Here is a 17,307-nt window from a genome sequence, read left to right on the forward strand (position 1 = left end):
GACGCCATGGCATACTGCGTTGCGCAGATGATCTGACTATGGCAGGTCTGGCTATGGCATGGATGATCTGGCTATGGATGATCTGGCTATGGCAGATCGGCTGAGCTTGAGCCTAAACCCGGCGAAGTGCCGGACACTGCACGTATTATACACGGGACGCCCATACCAGTGATTGCGGATTTCGAATGTCAGCAACTTCTTGGACGCCCCGTCGGGTACAGAGTAATACCACCCGAGGCCACTGTCAACGATGCAATCGACCTGGGAACGAGGATCCCTACGTCCATGCTCTCACCATGGCAACGTATTTATGCCATCAGGACGTTCTTGTTCCCGGTCCTAAACCTCTCAATGAGAATGGGCACACTTGGCATGGATACGTGGAAGAGGCTCGATGATGCAATAAGACCCCTCATAAAGCGGTCGCCGTATCTACCATCCAACACTTCTACTGACTACCTGTATGGTATCGAAGCCGCATGTGCTGCTTGCATACCAGTTGCCGCAGATGTAAGCAATGCGTGTCGAGTAGACAATGCTTTTAAGTTGCTTTCATCTCCAGATCCAGAGGTCCGAGAGCTAGCACACAATGCTGTCACCGCGGCGACCACCAGACGATTGCGGATGCCAGCATGGACTGAGGACGTAGAACCCTACCCTGCTGGAGAGACGGATGGTGAGTACCGGGCAACAGCCACCCAATTGCAATCGGCGTGGACTGAGGCCAGGAAGGCATCGCGTCGCCTTGGTGTGACCTGGGTAGTGCAAGGAGATGGCGCCTACATGGAATGCAGCGGTAGGTCACTGTAGCTCCGTCACCAACGTAAAGTGCTCCGAACTCTCCACGCCATGCAGACCTCGGAACGTGACACCTCTCTGCACCAAAAAGAAATGAGGGAAAAGTGACGGAATGAGTTTCAATGGACCGGGCAAGCGCGCACTTCATGAGGTCAGGCAAATATACAACATTCACTGACTGGCGGTTTATTCACAGAGCGAGATTGAACCCGCTCCCATTGAATAGAGCTCGCCCTTGGGCTGCGGCAACGGACCAGCGGTGCAGGAGGTGTGGCCACCCAAACAAAACTTTACCACACGTCCAGTTCCACTGCATGGTCCAGAGCTGGGCTCTGACGGAGCGACACAACTCCGTCGTGAGGCGGGTGAAGAGAGCATCCACTGGACGCCTGACGGTCACCCACTAGAATCGGCCGGTCGGGGACACCACGCTTCGCCCTGACCTGGTGTTGGCTCGAGGTGAAGAAGCAATCATCCTCGACATATGCGTGCATTCGACAACCGTTTGGCGGCACTCCGAGAGGTCCGTACCCGCAAGATTGAGAAGTACCAACCAGTCAAAAACTTCTTCTTGAGGCGGTATCAACGGGTCACAGTCGACGCGATCGTTGTCGGGGCACTTGGCTCGTGGAACACCGGTACCGACATGATCCTCCGACGACTATGTAGCCGAAACTACCTGCGCAAAATGAAGAAGCTAATCGTGAGTGAAACGATCACAGCATCACGGGAGATGTATGTGCGACATGTTGCCGGAGGGCCTTAAAGGTCTCGGATCTTACGTGAGCGTGGGTGAGTGAATTGGTTTTTTTTGTTTTGTTTTCCTAATTGAGTTCTATTGTTTGCCAATTTTATGACTACACTGTTAAAACACCTTAATTTGTTCGTTCATGTTCAAAGTGAATATAACCTTTATATATGTAACAAGCATTCTAATAAATTTCTGTTCTTATCAGCGCGGGGCGAGTCAGTACTCGGAAATAAATAATAAAAACCCTTTGCCCCTCCGGCTGACGACGACCATTCAAGCGAAGATTTTTGGTGATGGATTCCTCGGCAGTCTACTCCCATACTGCAAGTACGAGCAACTCTGGACGTATGTGAAACTTTTTTCAGAAAAACCCTCCGTAGGCATAGCATATTGGTTTGGGGTCGATGGTATATATTGGCGCTTGCTGCTTGGCGTACCGTGAGTACTTTTTCCAGTGGGTGCCGGTTCAATGTGTTAAACAATAAAATGTTATGGTAGGCATGACATGATAAATGTAAAACCCCGACCTTAGGACTAACGTCCTGCGGGTAACAGCCTTACGCCATGCTCAAGAACGTCATTCCGATCATACTATGGGTTACGGTAGTGGGTGACGGTTGTTGATATTCAACTCATAACATGACGTTTTGTCTATATAGGCACACATCGCGCACGTCGCGCACATCGGAGGTGCGCACGTCGAATGCTTGCGCACTCCCTCCCTTTGCTCCTCATCCAAACTCTAACGACATGGGCAGAACGGCACTGTCCCCGTGGTTCGCTGCGAAGCGTTTTAATTTTCTAGGCTTCCTCGATGATCATAGTCATCGTCGTCAGAAAAGTTGGCTTTTTAGAGGTGTAATTGTGCGTGCAGTCATCCTCAGTGAGAGGGTCTGCGCAATGCTCTTAAACCACGCTGCGGGACAGCGATGGAAACTCGTTCATAGGCGAAGGCTTCGTGAGCCTCAGTCCGCCCGACGAAGCGGCGGCGGCAGGCAAGGAACATCAAGGAAACAACGGGTTATTCTACCACATCAAAGAACTACTTGTGCAGCAAATAGCAGCTTGAAAAAAAATCCCGCGTCATATCCACGAACGTGAAACCTGGGGAGGGGCGAAGCATGCAGCATACAAGTGCATTCGTGGTGCCTTGGCGTTTTAGACAATGGAGATAAAACCGTTTGTGGGTAAAGTATGCAGCTTTTCTATAAAATGATCATGTCTTTCAGGCACGAAGCGCTCCAGCGCGAAGCATAGGCGACTGTGCCGGTGTTTTTTAGTACGAGGTACGTTCCACCGCGAGAAGAAAACGAATTTTCCGGTGTTTTAGTACAGCGACTACATGAGACTGCGATTACTACTACGACTACGACGACGACATTGATAGGAGGAGGCAACAGCCCAGCACACAAGGGCCCTCGCTCCTTACACATAGTGGTTTTGGGAGATGGCGACACTGAAAAACACTTCACCCACTCTGGAAAAAGAAGTATACAACATTTTCCTCGACACGCACGAGAATGCAGAGCCTCTTCACCTCGCGCCCCGAGCTCCCCCACTACGTGCGCTGGCTAGTCCAATCCGGCCGACTGTCGTGGTTGCAGTTGTGTGCCCCTTCCCGCTCCACCATGGTCACCAGCTGCTGCCATGCTCTCCCGTCTAACTCCCCCGCTACACTCGAGAGGGCTACTTTTGTGCCGTACTCGGTTGTATATCTGGTTGAATGTCTCTATCAGCTGTGGCTTACTACCATCCCCCCAGCAAACACCAAACATCTCCGCGACATCCCAAAACGATCCGAACGTCTATGTCCCAGCAGTATCTCTATTAGACATCTGTACAACGTGCAATATTTTAATGAAAATTTTTGGATGTTGAGATAACATTGCTAGTACCTTAATGTCGGAAACCTGTATGCCTGAAATTTACGATCTTTATACATTATTTGGAAGTTTGGCCAGCCCCCTTTCCAAGGTTGCCTACGTGTTGTTGGCATTTATACGTCAAATACATGTCTTACTAGCTATTCAGCACTGTTTACTGTTACTTGTCACCTGGTTTCTAGATTATAGTGTTTCCACTTTTGAAGTTCTGCATACTGCATGAAGTCTCATATAAGAAGTGCCAAGCTGACCACACTCTCGCAGAAGCACACGAAGCACAGCTCTAAACAAGAAATGTCGCATCGAAAACAAGAGGCAGTAAATAACAGCAAACCCGTCCAGATCAGCACAAGCGCCCTGGACACTAAGACAACCACCGTAGCGTCATCAAATTGTACCGTAGAGCAAGGCTGTACAGGCCTTCTGCAAATAAACTATCACAGAAACAATTCAAAAAGTAAAATAGTTAAAATGACAGCCTCCCATCCTATCTGTAAGTACCTGCCGCTGGGTAGTAAGAACGCTTTCAAAGTACACATAAAACACAAATGAGTTCAGGTAAAACAGTTTATATTGACTTCCAAATTATGTGATATGCTTTCGCAACACAACCACTTTAATTTTCATTCCTATCTGCCCTGGCCCAGAGGGGACACAATGTACAAATACCAGAATAGTAGAGATATTCATGACTATAAATAAGTCACACAGCAGAAAGGTTGACAAAAAATAGGAAGAAAAGCAGACATGTAAACCCAGGGTACAAGCACAAGATAGTTATCCAACTTGAAATATCGCACATTAAAATAATTGGGTGAAAAACAACGCAAGAAAAGTGTGAAAACAAAGAAATGATTGAATGGCGGTTATAAAAACACAGCAAATTTGCGGAACTAAATAGTTCATAGATAGTGAAAAGTTTGTGGAACAATAAAACAAAAGCACCTAGGAAACACAGAAGTGGTGTTGAGTGGTGGTTGTAAGTGCAATACAAATTTAAGCTACTTTAAACAAACTAACATCTAGGGGAATGGTTATGATCTATAGAAAAGGTGTGTATGAAGAAATGACTACGGCGGTTACAAGAGCAGTAGAAATTTACGTTATGAAATGATTCACAGTTAGTGAAATGGCAGGACAATAAAACAACAAAAAACTTAAAAAAAACAACTTATTGAATTCTGGTTAGGAAAACAACAGGTTACACTGTTTCAATATTTTACACAAAGTAATATTATTGGGGAACAAACGAAAAAACAAAACGGGGAACACGGAAATGATTGAATATTAGTTACAAGAAGACCGATTTACTTGACTACATGATTCACACCAAGTGATACGCTCAAAGAACAATTACACAAAATAAAAACGCACGGAAGCACGGAAATGATTCAATAATAATTAATGGTGCATGCCTCCATCATCAGTTATGGTAGGGATTCTTGAAGAGTTTGCGTTCTTCGTTGTGGTGCCAGAAACTTTCAAAATAGTTGCAGACCGGATTGGTTGGAAAGTGAGCAAAAAGTTCATGGTGCAAAGGCTGAAAGAAATTTAATACCGCTTCTAGCAATAAAAACTAAGAAGCCGCAGGTTGTCGACAAAGCTGATATTTGCGCAGGGTGTGACTGACAATATAAATCTGGGCATTATACATTGTCTAGTGAAAGAATTTGATGTCGGTAACAACTCGAAGATATCTAGTTACACACAATGCAGGATGCCACCCGCAGGTGGAAAAAAGCGTGTTCCCTGTTTCCCAAACCAGGAGAAGTCCTGCGCCAAGTTGACCGTCAACGGTAGCTTGAGCAGGCGCCTTGTGCAGGCTGTTGCAGTAGCACCTCCCTTGCAAGCCAGTTCATCAATCTAGGCATGGATACAGGAAAATCTGGGTTGTTAATACAGATTTGTAAGACAGGTATAATACAGAATGGCCGCTTACATTGTCCCTGAAAAATACAGTGTATGACAGCTGCATCCCATCGGTACTGGCCTACGAGGCAGAAACTTCCAGGCTAACTAAAAGGGTCGAACTTAAATTAAGGATGACTTAGCAGGCAATAGAAGGCTAGAAGATGGGTGTAACATAAAGGGACAGGAAGAGAGCGGAGTGGATATACTTTAATGTCAGCATTGGCACTACTAAGGCAACCTTAACGCTAACTATGACCGCTAATGTGAGGTACCACTATACATAAGAACTATATTTCGGGAATGGGGACCCTGAGGACATTTTATCCCAGCTACAGCTCTGAACTTGCAAAATATTTTTCTGTGTCTATCCTAACCGCTTGGTGGATTGAAGTGACAATATATACACGTATGAAGCCATGTCCACAAAATGTGGCAAAAGGAAACATACACAAACCAGGACAGCGTCACTGCCATGGACGTATGCTTCGTGCAGCAGAATGGCGAGGTGGGCTAGCAGGTATATATGCATAACTAAACCTTCAAAAAGCACATCACTGAAACACTCGTCATGTTGTCCTGTTCACTTGTCCTGCTAGGCCTACATTTTTTGTTGAAGCATACGTTGTATAGCGGGAAGCATCAAAGTAGTGCAAGACATTTTTACAGCATAATCACATCCACACATAGTCTCAGCTGCACCAGTTAGCAGACTGCAACATGTAAGTTATTAGGAAACGACAGGCCAGACAACAGAATCATACTCTGCCTTAAACCTGCGAAATCCCTAATGCTGTGTTAGTCTGATCACCAAGGTGTGTTCCACAATAAATTTATTAAGCTGAAAATTCTATAAGTGACGGAAATGTAACAGCAATTTTTGAATATTTTTACGAGGGTCTGAAAGGTTAATTTACGTTTGCGATGCTGCAGTAAGAGTACGAAGCACAACCAGCGCTGCTCATACTACTGTACCAGTCACGACATGCGTGTAGTTCTGACGTTACAAATAAATTCGGGTTGCAGACACGTTGTTCATTCCAACATTTCACGACCAAACTGAACGTTCGAAAAGATTGAACACTCAATCGAAACCCGAAAAAAGCATCCGAATGACATTTTAATCAAATGCTGCACTCTCGGAATTCACTCGATTTATTATTTTATTCTAATGCTACACGCACGGCAATCATTCAATTTATTGGGCACGTTTTTTAACCGAAAACTATTATAACAAAAAAAAAACGGCATCGGCAGAAACAAAACAAAAACCAATATCACGCTAAAAGTACACAATGTGCGTGTAATAAATACACGCTCATATTCGCACACGCGCTTATATTCGCACACGCACTTATATTCGCACTCTCCAGCCTGCCTTATTTTATTTCATATCAAAACATTCGCCTAGCAAAGCAGGACAGAACACAAACACTTCACCAAACACAGGGCTAGAAATTGCGCGAGAATTGATTCTGTTTACAAACGCAGCAGCCAGGTACCAAGGTCTACCGACAAATCTCCGCAACGCACAAAGCGAGTCCCTCAAATCGTTAGGGCTAACCGCTTACGCGTACCGAAACGCTTACACTTTCGAGAGCAACTCTGCTACGTTAAATACATATTACAAGAAAATAAGGCTCACTAGTACTCACTTACCTCCACTACTTGGCAGTATTTCTTCGTCCGGTAGAGACATCCATGGTAGTTAAATCACCGAAATAACGAAAGTTCAAGGTGTGCACACCCGTGCCGTCACCGGCCTGTAGCACGCGTATCGATACGGAGTGCAGTTAATACACTGTCGGACGATCGGACTGGCCGCGCCAGGGGGTCAAGCGAGCTCCGAGACCGTACCAATCGTGGGCGCTGACATGATACAATTCCCATGGTTGCCAGATCAATTGTATTCAGCTTTCTAAAAAATTGTTCCGTAATTATTTAACTAAAACAAGGCACTGAAGCAAAATAGTTACAAATAATTGCCGCAGTAATTAAAACTAGCTTTATAAAAACTTTTAGTGTAATTAAGCTCTAATTAGCGGAGAAAGAGTAAGTGTGTAGTTCAGTTTTGGTTTCGATTTTCTTTAAGTGTGCTAGGAAGTGGCGAGGCCCTTGCGCCTGACTTGCGCAGTGTGTGTGTGTGTGTGTGCAGTCTCCAGCTCAGATCTGCGTGCGTACAAAATGTGTACAACTAGTACAACTCGGATGCAGGCGCTGAGCAAGTGCCTCTCCGGGCGCTTGCGAGGCTGTCATTCTTTCTTCACGATAAGCACCCTATCTATTTCCCCTGAACTGACGCCGGAACCACGATTCCGATCTGACCTTGACTACCGCAAGTTCACTACAGGCTACGGAGTGGCAGCCAGTGATCGTTCCAGTTGGAAGAGAAATAAAAGAAGCTTTTATAGTCGTTCCGTTCCAGTTGCTTTATTCATGGAACTTCTTACAGCTCTTCGTGCTTCGAACTTTCGCGCAAACGTTCGTTAGGGTAGAACGAAAAAATAGGTAACGAAATACGGTTTCTTTTTGAATCAGCCACAATAAATCAATAAGTCAGTGTTCTCTCCTCGTGCGCTCTGTGCGGTAAATTACTGCCCATTCAGTCCCGCAAACTTTGCCTTTGAAGTCGTGGAAAGCAGCTAGAACTTGACGAATACAGACAAAAAGGAAAACGGGACACGCCGCGGACTGCATGTATTTCGCATACTCCCTTGGCATGCATTCTGCCACTCTGTTGGCCTGCGATCGACCGCGCTCTTTCGTTCCTGTGCTTCAAAGGGCCGCGATTCACCGGCAATATCAGCGTTGGCCCATGCGATGTTTGTGTGTGTGTGTGTGTGTGTGTGTGTGTGTGTGTGTGTGTGTGTGTGTGTGTGTGTGTGTGTGTGTGTGTGTGTGTGTGTGTGTGTGTGTGTGTGTGTGTGTGTGTGCGTGTGCGTGCGCGCGTGTGTGTGTGTGTGTGTGTGTGTGTGTGTGTGTCAATAAGGATTTTTTATTGAGCTAAAGCCACAGTTCACTTCACTTCATTTGAAAAGCATTGAGCGACTCACTCGCAAAATGTCACAGAATTGCAAATAAAGCGGCACAGCGCAAAAATGCACGGAGATCATACGGATATTCATTTTTCTGTCGGCCAGTACGGATCAGCTGACTCCTTGGCGTCATCGCGCATGCAATCAGTCGCATTCGAGCTTGCGCGCAAGCGTTGTGTGAGCGTTGCCACATCTTGCTCAAATAGTCTCAGTACATATAAGTCCCACGTACGCTAAACCGAAAACACGTCGGTTACCTACCCACAGGAGATAAAGTACGCAATGCTGTCGACGCCGCCTACACAAACTCCGCCTGCAGCCAGCGGTCCGCCATGTTACAATTAATCCCGGCGTGCTTCGCTAGCCGGACGCGGAAACGCCACAGTAGCACGTTGCCAGATTACAACCCATCGCTTTCGCCGTTTTTAGTAAGCAAAAAATCAGCTGGCAACCTTCAAATCGTTGTATCATGTCTGCCACTGTGTGTCGTACGGTTCCAATGCACTGGCTCAGCGGCGCGCTTTCCCTCTAGAGTCAGTATATTATCTCTAGGGCCGCGCAGCGACTTCCTGTCTCGTGTTCGTCCGAGGGAAAAACTAGTTCCTGAAAGAGAGCCACCTTGATAAAAACGCGTTGCAAAATATATGCCCAAGTTATTGGTAAATACAGATATTAGTTTCTAATTATATAAAAGAAAAGCTTGAGCGTGGGTATCGCTTAAAGAAAACAGTAATTGTACCGATAATCTAGATTACGGCATTTAAGGCAATTTCAGGGTGTACGGTGGAAATACAGCTGCCGTGGGGTTGTGGGCGCCGTAATTTTACGATTTGTTCTGACGCCGCAACCACTTGCAGCGTATTTTCCGCGCTTTCGTGCGTCGACATCGCCTCGCGTTGACGCGTCGGCAAAATGCACTGTGATGTGAACTGACGCGGGAAGAGTACGGGGAGGACAAAATTTATTGAACAGGTAGATCGAGCTTGGAAGTGGGGGGGGGGGGGGGGGGTCCTCAGTCCAGGACTCCGTTGGTGCGGCCTGCCGTCTTCGCCCTTTCAACGAGCCAAAGCTGCTTACTTAGGTCCAAGCTGGCAAGTTCACTCTCACACTGCTCCTATGTAGCTACGCCGATGTCTATGCTGTACGCCAGATATCAGCGTCGACGCAGAGCCAGAAGGCATCCGAAAGCACGCGACATCGTCCGGATTCCATGTCCATCTCCTGATTTGGGGTCATTACGTTTGCAGAAAACAATCCTTTTTTTTAACGTGCCGTAATTTGGTGCATTGAGGCAAATTAAAAGCTATTTCTGTTCGAAAGTGCGCATTCCTGCGTGGCTAGCTTGGCTTTCATCGGGGGGTTTCGCGAGTTAAATACGGGAGCTCTGGCTACATCGCTTGTAGTGTTATCATTATGGGCTTGTCTGCAAGATTGGTGCGTAACGAACAAAGTTTATCAACGCCAGAAATCTTGTGGTGCATTCAATTTTATTCGCAGCTACCGTAGCTTGCAGAGGGGGAACGATGAAGCGCGATAGCTTTTCTTGGCTTAAAAAAGAGAGCTTTGGTTACATCACTTGCAGTATTAGAATAATTGACCTCGCCTCCAAGATCGGTGCGGAAGAAACAAGCGTTAGCACCACCGAAATTTGTCAAATACGACCAAAAGGAATCACCCAACCATATTCGCTGGCAGCCTCTGTTAGGGTACAAAATTCCTGGCCCCACGCATTGTTTTCCGTCGTGTTCTATTGGATTGGAGCTTAGGTGTTGGTGCTGTGTTTTGAAATTCTATGGTTCGAATCTTGGCAAAACCTCACGGATTTTTTAAGGTTTTTTTTTTGCATTGAGGGTGTCATCGAAATTTTTTTCAAGGCAAAAAAAGGCAGAGAACCTTGCCGTTTAACCTACAAGTGACGTTTGAGGTAACCTCAGTATCAAGGCAGCCCCGAAATTTGCTTTCCGCACACTTTGAATTCATGAAGCGGCAGTCGGTACGTAACATCAAGGTTAAATCACGTAGCAAGTAAAGCTATGCTAATTTCGTCTTCGTTCATTATCCTATCTTATTTTGTTCAGATTTGACGGCAATGAACCCCGCCCCTTCCCCCCACAAAAAAAAACACCTTAGAAGGCTCGTTGGCGACGTCGCTTGTAAACGAGTTCTGCACTAAGTCCCTGCCTCTTTCTGTGAGGTTCGGTATTGGGCTACTGTTTTAAAGGTCAAAGGTTCAAAGCAATAGTGGTGGATTACAATGCTTGCACAAAACCCCTCGGTACAAAACCCTTACAAAACACATACAAAACCCCTCGGTAACTTCAATACAGTATGCCTGCGGAGAGTTTGAAAATAAAGTATAGCAGATATAGCTAAAATAAATGTATCTGCGATAGACATGTTCGAAGTAAAAAATGGTCATACCAGCAACATCTGAACAACGTCAGCAAAATATGTCTAAATACCGTCCCCAAATGAAGCAGGAGTAACATCCAGAGTACATCTTTAGCAAAGTTCAAAGAACGTTCGACATTAAGGTGCCAGCAACGTTATCTCAACATCCAAAAATTTTCATTAAAATATTGCACGTTGTACGGATGTCAAATAGAGATACTGCTGGGAAATAGACATTCGGATCTTTTTGGGACGTCGCAGGGATGTTAGTGGTTTGCTGGGGCCTCTTGTTTTTGATGCTAGATTTCTTGTTTAGAGTGTGCTTCGTGTGCTTCTGCGAGAGTGTGCGGTCAGCTTGGCACTTCTCATATGAGACTTCATGCAGTATGCAGCACTTCAAAAGTGGAAACACATTAATCTAGAAACCAGGTGACAAGTATCAACAAGCAGTGCTGAATAGCTAGTAAGACATGTATTTGAGGTATAAATGCCCACAACACGTAGGCAACCTTGGAAAGGGGGCTGGCCAAACTTCCAAATAATGTATAAAGAATGTAAATTTCAGGCATACAGGTCCATCTCAACAAAATCATACTAACGTACACAAGTCATGAATATAAAAAACTAATGCTTGTGCCAAAGACAGAAAACCAATATAGAACAGACATCTATATACGTCTTGCATGCGTACCACGACAATATCCACAAGACATACCACTAAGGTAACGTCCCGTAAACAGCGTATAAAAGTACCATGAGACGTCTATTGTACGTTATCCTTCGTTGGATTTGGACAGTTTTTTTGCAGTTGTAGCAACGTTGAATATATAAAACTTTGATCCCAACGGTACGTCTCCTGGACATCTGCAATATCGATTGCTGACGTCTCCGGGATATCTGCACGACGTAACGTGGTTTGCTGGGCCGTTACGCTTTCGCCGTACTCTCCGTCACCGCTTTACTGCTTCCTCCAATATCGCTGTTCTCTTCTTTCTCTACGCACGAGCAAGCCAACAGCAAGTTACCACGCAACGCCACGATAACTAAGCCTTGAGAGTTGTGTTCTAAAAGGTACGGCAAAAATGACATAGTGTGGCAAGGAAACAGTAGGGGTGTCGTCTTCTCTATTTTCTACTTTCTGTCATAGTATATTTATTAGCCTTTTTTACTGCTGTGGCTTTTTAAATGCAACCTGACCACCTACCCGCATCCACTGAAGTTGTTTGGCCGGTGTATATAAGAGATGATATAACTAGCAAATGACCGATTTATCAATATTTGGTGATTAACATTGACGTTGATTAATTGACCTAACACTATCGCCCACGCAAGGGGCTTTCACCTTAACGGGACATAATTGACCAACGTCTATTTTATTACAAAACCTCCCTAAAGAAAACCGATGATAAGGTTACAGAGGCACGTTTTTTATATAAACATGTAACTTTAGAAGAAAGTCTCAGCTCCTTGCAATGGGACGTGTTCCTTTTCGATGGGTTGTCGGCCATGCGCAAATTCCAGGAATGCGTGTGGGGGAATTTACGTGCTTGCTATACAGCGCCCATTTGTTCCATGAATGACTCTGAAATACCATAAAGAACAACCAGAGAATATTTAGCATACCAGCGATACATCAGTGTAATAAACGAACAAAATCACTGAGCATGATGTTTTATGGTCATAGCCAAAGTACCCCATCTCGCATAGAAGTGGCTTTGCTGTGTTTGTCCGGAATAGAAAAAGATTCGCGCTGTTCAGCTTTAAATATGTCCGATGGTGATTACGCTCTATTTACGTATCATAATTGTAGAAATATGGAGGCCATGTTGAATGCCACGAACGCCCTGCTGAAGCCTTGCGTTGCCAATTGGCTATGTATTCTTGCCTCTTTGGACACTGCTTTACGGTCAGCGGAAACACTTTTGAATGCTTACATCTGCCTTCTGAGCTCTTCACAGCTGCTGGTTGCTAACGAATGTTATTGGGAGTACGGCAGGTGATGGCAATATCTCCTCTGGTATTATATCCTGCGGCATGATTATTTAGCTTTGAATATCTAAGGTGTAGTCGTACGGACGCCCAGCTTTCGCAGCATTGGAGTGGTGAACACCTCGGGCTGTGCAACAATTCTCAAGGAGCTACCTCTGGCTACGAACACGTTTAGACTAGCGCCTAGAAGTCCTAAGAGTATAATGCTTTTCAAGAAGAGGTTTCTTCAACACGCGCCAACGCGCTTTTTGCTCAATGGGTTCGTATTACGATTTCTTTGAGTTCATCAAAGCGCTGTGGGAGCTAGTTGGTGTATTGATATGATGTAATAAAATTCCTCAAGTAAGGACGGGACAGGCGAACGGAGAAAACACACAGCGCTGTGTTGTTCTCCCTTGTCTTGTCCAGTTCTTACATGCGCATTGTTATTACACCTTTGAGTTACCATAAATATTCAAACTTGGCGTAACTATTTACACATTGAGCTTAAAAACTGGGGTGCAAATCGCAATCGTAGACTTATATAACAAAATGGTTGCATGAACTCTTAGCTCTGCCAATGAGCATCTACAAGAGCCCTAAACTATCGCTAGGCGCTGTGCACATAACCTGGTGCCTGATTCTCTACCTCATATATAGGTCAACAAAGAGCCGCAAACAGACAACCCTCAGTGTATTCAAGTTTTCTATACTGTCCCCGTTTTTGTGCGCTATATGTCACAACAGAGGTCTCGTCGACAGTTCGACAATACGTCGAAAACAGTGACGAACTCTCCTTATTGGAGAACAGAAGTTCTCTTGTGAACAAATAGTATCCCCACAGTTATTGCCAGAGCATTTCGTATTTACACTAGGGGGATATCACTGCATTACCCAGATGCAGAGAACCCTCAAGTCTGAGTACAGGTGAATACGCCTTCGCCACGGCGTTGAAGAGGTAGCCACTCGAAGCATCACCTACCACTCACTAGAGAAGTAAGAACAAAACAAGGTCGCGCACAGCCAGTTTTATATATTGAGAAAGAATAATAAAACTTGGCATACATATTCTTGGGGAATTCATGGCAGCGCCAGGGGACTGTCGTTATAGTATAGCCCTCGTACGATTTTTGTTGGGGGCTGGAAATTTGTTTCACTACGTTCAATTCATCCGGTACCATCATCCAGTTAGTTTCCGAAGTTTTCGCGCAATAGTGCACATCCCAGACGGGTTAATATCCGATAAAGTAGTCAAGTCTGCTCCACTGAGTTTCAGGCTTACCCCGCACGGGGCACCTAGAGCAATCCTGGTGACAGTGTTGGTGACACCGCGGAGCCCGAGCCCCAACACCCACGCTGCGACCAACCGTGGCAATGAGTGGAAAGGCGAAGGGACAGAAGCCTCCGGCCGTTGGGCTCCCTGTCCGTTTACGGGGCGGGGAGCTCCGGGACCTCTCTAGTTATCAGAGTAAGGCTAGAGAAGAAAGCACCTCTGTTCCCTGCTCTATACTATTTCGCATGCGATTTTCTAAACCCTTTTCTAAACCTGATATGGCCCCAAAGAGGACCCGCACCAAAGCCATCTTCAAGCCAGTTTCATACCTTTCATACCTTGTGTTCGTAAACCCGGAAAACTTCCCACGATTTTTGGTCATGGAATCAGTGAACAAAGAAACACCAATCACCACCAAGTCCTTGTACCTGATCGCAAAATTTATCGAAAGTATCGTTGGAAAAAACTACGAGGCAAAAAAGACAACATCTGGTGACATGCTGATTGAAGTCAAGAGTAAAGAACAGTCTTGTAACTTACTAAAGCAAACACGCATTGGAGATCTACCCATCACTGTGACATCCCACCGTACTCTCACTAGCTGCCAAGGAGTTATCTTGGCAGTTGAACTTTTCAATGAAAGTGATGCTGATAACGTCGAAGGCCTGCATGAGCAAGGTGTTACGGCGGTCAGACGTATCACAATGAGGCACAACGGAAAAAAGATAAGGCCAAACATATAATCCTGACGTTTGACCGTAGCACCCTATTAGAGTCCGTAAAAGCAGGTTCCCTCCACTCTCAGACGAAACCATATATCTCGATCCTGTGACGCTGCTTAAGTTCCAACGGTACGGGCACGGCAATAACTGTCGAGGCCAGGATAGATGTGCAAAATGCTCAGAGCATGATCACAAGACGGACGATTGCCGCACCGCACAGTTAAAATGTTGTAACTGCGATGGGCCTCACGCCGCTTACTCTCGGTCTTGTCAGAAGTTTAAAGACGAGAAGGAAATAATAACTCTCACAGCAACTGAAAACATCTCATACCCAGAGGCTCGGAAAAGACACGCAATGCTTCCTTCAGGAAGCTACGAAGACGCTGCTCAATGGGGGGTGAGGCGGCGTCAGGTTTCGGTGGGAACCAAGTACAGCACTGCTGATCCACCGGCCCCCAGCGTGCTGCACTTCGCAGCCTACACCGCCACAGTGCCTGCAGACTCTGCAGTCACAGTGGCGACAAACACACGTGGTGGTGTCGCTTCTCCTGTGCCTGTTCCAATGCCCCTCTGGTGCTCTGGGGGTGCTGCTAACGCGAACATAAGAGCAGCGGCTGCCGGTGCGTCATCCGCCCCGCCGCCGCTGCACATGGGCCTCGGCCACCAAGCGGCCCTCGGGGCGCCCGTGTGAAGGAACGTGACCCAATGGCAACTCCAAGGGCATCATATGATGAAATGGTTGTAACGCCATGCTCACCGACATCACAGACGTCCGAGGAGAGACGGCTATCTGTTGAGCGCCAAGAAAGGCACTTCCTACGGTAACAGCTCCTACACAGAACACATAAAACGCACATAAAAGACCCCTTGAATAATAGAACTTCTCGACTAGCAGCATCAATTTTCTTTGTGGACTTTCATGGCAGTTCACAACATTGTCCAATGGAACTGTAGGGGCCTAATGAGAAAGCTGATGACGTCTATGAAATCCTGCACAAATACCAGCGAAATATCATGTGCGTACAAGAACCACATTTAAAAACCACACAAACCAACTTCATCAATAAACACGCGGTATTCAGGAAAAACAGGCACAGCTGCATTCACTCGTCTGGAGGGGTAGAAAGTGTGCAAAAATCTGTTCCCTGTCAATTACTTTAGTTACTTACTACCCTCGAAGCAGCGGCTGTCTCGGCCATAATATTTATAGGTTAGTTGCAGTCTGCTGCTTATACATTCCTCCTGACTTCCACCTGTCAAGTTCAGAATTCGAATCCCTCAACGGCGAGCTTCCGGAACCTTTTGTACTAGTAGGCGACCTTAATGCTCACTGTGAACTCTGGGGGTCGGAACGCACAGATGCCCGAGGTCACTTGTTGGAAAAGTTTCCTTTATCATCCGGAGCCGGCCTATTCAATAAAAACACCCCACATATTACAGTACAACACACCACACATACTCGCACATCGATCTGGCTATAGGCTCTTCCATTCTTTTTCCGCTTGTTGAATGGGGAGTGGACACTAACCCATACGGAAGTGATCACTTCCCAGTCACCCTAAGATGTCGAGAATGTGGGCCAAACATTTCAATTCCACATAAAAAATTCAGAGAATGTGATGCCGACTTGATAAAATTTAGAGAAAAATGAAATCTCCCCTACGCAACTATCAGCCGTTTAGGCATTGATGCATCTTGTAGCTTCCTCACATCGGATATTCTTGAGTCTGCCGAAAGCGCCAATCCGCAGAGCCCGAGTGGTACTCGTAATCTTCAGAGGCCTTGGTGGAACGAGGAATGCGACTTGCGCGAAAGGCCCAAAATAAGGCGTGCGGTGTCTTAGGCATACATGCAACCGGCGAAAACTTAGTAACCTTCAAGCGATCAAAGGCACTGGGTAGGCGCAGTCGCCGGCAGGCCAAAAGAGATAGGTGGCGGCCTTTTTTACTTCATTAAATTTGCATAAAGATGCGCGGAAAGTGTGGAATAGAACTCGAAAATTCAAAGGACAGAAAACGCACAATATGCCTTTGGTGTGTGCTATTGGTCACACGCTTTAGACCAAGCAAATGCACCTAAACAACATTTTGAATACATATCGAGCACTGCCCATTACACAAATACATTCATCCAATACAGGAAATCTGTGCAACGCAAGCCGATTCGGGATAACCGACAATCAGAAGACCAGTACAACTCTGAACACACTATACAGGAGCTGATGTTCGCTCTCGGCACATGTAGGGCTTGTTCACCTGGGCCAGACAACATCATGTACACCATGATGCAGAATCTTCACCCAGACACCCTCGAAACACTTCTTTATCTTTACAACAAAATATGGCTAGCAGGACGCTTCCCTACCTCATGTAGAGAGGCAGTTGTAGTGGCTACACTGAAGCAAGGGAAAGATGCCTCACTCCCAGCAATCTACCATGCAATTTCCCTCACCAGTTGTCTAAGTAAGGTATTTGAGAGTATGATAAATAGAAGACACATATTTCCTTGGCCAAGTTGTGACCCTGTATTCCAACCATAAGGCAGAGATGATTCGAAGAATAAGATTGGGGTGGACTGC

The 17,307-nt window shown here is 45.9% G+C and overlaps 1 pseudogene; it reads left to right on the plus strand.

Moving 5' to 3' along the window:
- Positions 1-285: 285 nt before the first annotated feature.
- LOC144166027 (uncharacterized) lies at positions 286-1,564 on the plus strand (annotated as a pseudogene).
- Positions 1,565-17,307: the final 15,743 nt, after the last annotated feature.

This window comes from Haemaphysalis longicornis, unplaced genomic scaffold (genome assembly GCF_048455015.1).
Source record: "Haemaphysalis longicornis isolate Haplotype H1 unplaced genomic scaffold, Haemaphysalis longicornis Haplotype H1 scaffold_157, whole genome shotgun sequence".
NCBI lineage: Eukaryota > Metazoa > Arthropoda > Arachnida > Ixodida > Ixodidae > Haemaphysalis > Haemaphysalis longicornis.